Source organism: Nicotiana tabacum, chromosome 6 (genome assembly GCF_000715075.1).
Source record: "Nicotiana tabacum cultivar K326 chromosome 6, ASM71507v2, whole genome shotgun sequence".
Taxonomy (NCBI): Eukaryota; Viridiplantae; Streptophyta; class Magnoliopsida; order Solanales; family Solanaceae; genus Nicotiana; species Nicotiana tabacum.
The window spans coordinates 116,151,585-116,155,532 of NC_134085.1; the positions used below are offsets into that span (position 1 = coordinate 116,151,585).

Sequence of the window (3,948 nt, forward strand, 5' to 3'; positions counted from 1 at the left end):
AAATCTCTTCCATTCTTGAGACTCACTGCCATTAACTGATTTGGGTTATGCTCATTTGGATTGATGTTTGTGTCTGTAGGCAAAGTTCCGTGTGGGCAATTGTTCAAGGCCATAAATAGCTGTCCCAAATTCAATGCCGTTAATAGCCGAATCATGTGCAGCTAACATTTCTTGCATCTTTCCATTTGTCCCGATGAGTTGTTGCAGCATGCCCCTAATTTCTATCATATTTCTTGTTGTTGATGAGGCGATTGGTAAGCCAACTGTTGTTGGTGCTGCTAATTATAACCCTGCTACCTTTGATAAGGCACGACTTGGCCATGTGGTCGTGCTCCCCCTGGATTGGTATTATGTTGTTGCTGGGTTGGTCTCTACTGCTGATTTTGAGGTCCCCATTGTTGTCCATCTTGCCTCTGACCTCCAAAATTATTGATGTAATTCATGTCTTATTTGAAGCGCTGGTTATCATTCTCTCCACTCCATGAGCAAACATATGACTGATTAATGCAGGGAACGCATAGGCCTCCATTTGTCGTATCAACAATGCGCACCTGTTTCGTACCCATCTCATCAATTTTCTTTGTCAGCAAGCTTATCTGGGTCATGAGAGTGGCTATGTTTTCTGCATTTGTATTGTTTGGTTCAAGATCAATAGAATGCACTATTGGAGTGAGTGTTGTATCTCTCGTCATGCAGTCTAAATTTTGAGACATCTTGTCAAGAAGAATCTTACACTGTGAATGTTTTGCTGAAGAATGCACCCCCGGCTGAAGCATCTACATTGGCCTTCAGACTGTTAGCCAAACCCATGTAGAATCTTTGTCCCAGCATCTGATCCGGGATGCTATGGTGTGGACACTTCACCAGCATACCCTTAAACCTCTCCCAGGTTTCTTGCAAAGTCTCAGTCGGTTTCTGCCTGAATTGCAATATCTCATCAATTTGCCTCGCAGTTTTGTTGGGTGGATAGAACTTATTTAAGAACTGCTTGACTAGTACCTCCCAAGTAGCAATGGAGTTTACTGGGAGCGAATTCAACCAAGTTTGAGCCTCCCCAGTCATTAAAAATGGGAACAATAATAATTTAATTGCTTTAGGAGTCACATTCGGTTGTCTTTGAGTGACACAAATTGATAAAAGCTATTCAGATATTGTTGTGGGTCTTCGATGTACGACCCGGAGAACAACCCTTTATTTTGCAACAAGTGTAGCATGTTGTTGGTAATCTTAAATGTCTCCACTTGTATCTAAGGGACTATAATTGCGATGGCCAAGTTATCAGCAATTGGTTGTGCCCAATCATAAAGAGCAGCTTCCGACACAAGAGGTGCTACCACTCTGATGTTTGGATCAACTCGATCATTCATATTGTTCCCCTTGATTTTCTGGGCGTCGTCCATTTCAATTTAGAGTTAGTCGTTTTGTTTTAGCTGTTTTCCCTTCTTGTTAGCCCGATTCAATGTCCTAAATGCTTTCTCGGGATCTGAGAGCCCTTCAAAAAGTTCACCAGTTCTCAAGGAGCTTCTAGGCATGCACTTGAGTCACAAAAGAGTTCAAACATGAGAATTTCAATGGAAATATTTTTAACACCACAGAAAATATATCTAAACTAAAAATCCAAGAAATTCTTCCAAGTTGTAATAAATAACATCGTTAGTTCCCTGGCAACGACGCCAAAATTTGATCATGCCCAACTTTGCCTTATAAAAAGGACTAAGCGGTCGCTGCAAATATAATTCGGTTCAAGAATCCCACAGGGAACTAACCTATTTACTACACTTTAAGTAATGCTAATGATAAGCTCAGACAATTTTCAAATGCAAGATTTTATTTGATAATTAACAAAAATTATTTAACTAAGGAAAGATGACAATAAAAACTATCAATAAGCAAGAATGAAGTTGAATTCAGTGGTAAAAGCATATAGCGTTATTGGTTTCCCCAATTGTCGGATTAATTCCTAACACATTAGTTATAATCTCGCCGTAACACTCTGTAAAGATGATGAGTTCTTGTTTACCGTAATTATCTCTCGATCAATTACGATAATTTTCTAGAAGCATTATCTCAAACTGATCTATTTGACAATTTGTACAACTCATAAATATCACACCAAAGCTTCGTTATCTCTAACCCCGCTTTTAAATTTAAGTAATTAATCTCTTAACTTACCCGAAAGTGGTGTTGTTCAACAACAATCTAATCAAGTGTTCTTTCTCAAGCAACACAAGATAACTAGACACGATTAATCAAGGACCCTTCAATTAATCACAAGACAATACATAGTTGAACAATTATAGAGTAAAAACGGCTCAATTATATTAAAACATAATCAAGACTTCATCCAACAATTGGTTCCATCAACCCTAGATGACGGGTTTAGCTACTCATACTACTATGCAAGATTACAATATAAAAAGTCATAACCAATAATAGAATTAAGAAGAAGAAGATGAAAAACTCGTAGATGATTCTCCGTCTTGCTCCTTTTCGTGCTTTTGACTCCTTAGGTCGAATCCCCGGTCTCTACGGCGGCTCCGTGCTCTCCCTAGGGTCAAGGTTAGTCACCTTTAGAATTACAAAATTGGCCTTGGGCTATTTTTTCTCGGAAGCCCGTGCGCGGCTGCGGATCAATCGCGGATTGACCACACATTTTGCCCAGTGTTCTGCCTGACGTGCGCGGCCAGTGCGCGGCCGTGCATTGACAGTGCACCTAGAGGAGTTTCTGGCTATGTTTTTCTTTCTTCTTTTTACACGCGCTAACCTCCGATTGGCCTTCAATGCTCCATATTAACTCCAAAACACTCTTTAACATCCTCATAACCCAAAATTGCTCCTGCAAAGCATAAAGTTCTTAATTAGAGCAATTTGTTATCATTTAATATTCAAATATCAATAAAGTGCGGCTAAGTTAGAGTGTAAATAGTAGCTAAACTAGTTAATTATAGCCTACTATCATTGTCCATAATCTTCTTCAACTTCTCATCAAGATTAGAGTAGACCTGTGGTGCCTATGCAGATGATTGTGCTGCAACAATACTAGATATGTCAGACAGCTTTGAAGTAGCTGTCTGCATCCAGTTGTTGAGACTCGCCAATGTCTGGGAGACTCGCATAGCAGATAGTGGAGCTGTATACATGGGAACTAGCCTTGGAGCATGTGCAGGGTCTGCCCTGGGGCCTGTGGTAGGATCTAAAGATGAGGGCAGAGGCATAGCAGCAGCACTGGAATAGGGTTCAGCAGAGGTGGATGGAATGTGAGCTATTTTAGTAACTACTACTGTCTGCTCATCAGACTGGCCTGTGGTGGTAGAAGGTTGATCTCTCTTCTTTGGGTTGGTCGCATCCATCAATGAATACCAGTTAAATGGCTTCTTCGGCTTCACCTTGGTGTTATATTATCTTGCTTCTACCTTTGCATTAGTGAGGTACTCTGTGATAGTGTTGGGATAAGGGTAGGCCGGGCTAGTCTGCTGTACTACCAATAAAATGTTGGTCGACATCACGACACCCACTTTAATTGGGTACCCGACCATAATAGAAGCCACAAGCAAGCCCTAGGGAGATGCACATGAGTCTTATTCTGGCACAGATCAAGTCTACTGCAAACAAAGGTCTATCATCCCTTCGCCTCGAAGCTCAATGTGTTCTGCTGAAGAGGAACCCCAGCAGTGATCCATGGTGGTGGTGGCCCTGGTGGTGCTAAGATCTCTGCTATCCAAGGTCGGACTTCTTCTTTCATTGCACACTTCTCCAGAAATTCCTTCAGCTCCAAGTCCTTAAACCCTAAGAACACATTTAGTGTATGGTGATCAAACCTCACCTTGAGGTTGCATATTTTAGTCACCTTCGTCCCCTTCTTGATGTGAGAAACATTTGTGTAGAACTCTCGGACGAGGTACTCCTTTTCATCCTCAACTCTCTCAGTAAACCACATACAACCCTTTC

At 41.1% G+C, this 3,948-nt stretch overlaps 1 non-coding gene across 1 annotated transcript; it reads left to right on the plus strand.

Moving 5' to 3' along the window:
- Positions 1-841: 841 nt before the first annotated feature.
- On the plus strand, positions 842-948 carry LOC142182393 (small nucleolar RNA R71). The gene has a single exon (XR_012711228.1). It is a non-coding gene; the product is annotated as a small nucleolar RNA R71 (small nucleolar RNA).
- The last annotated feature ends 3,000 nt before the right edge of the window (positions 949-3,948 follow it).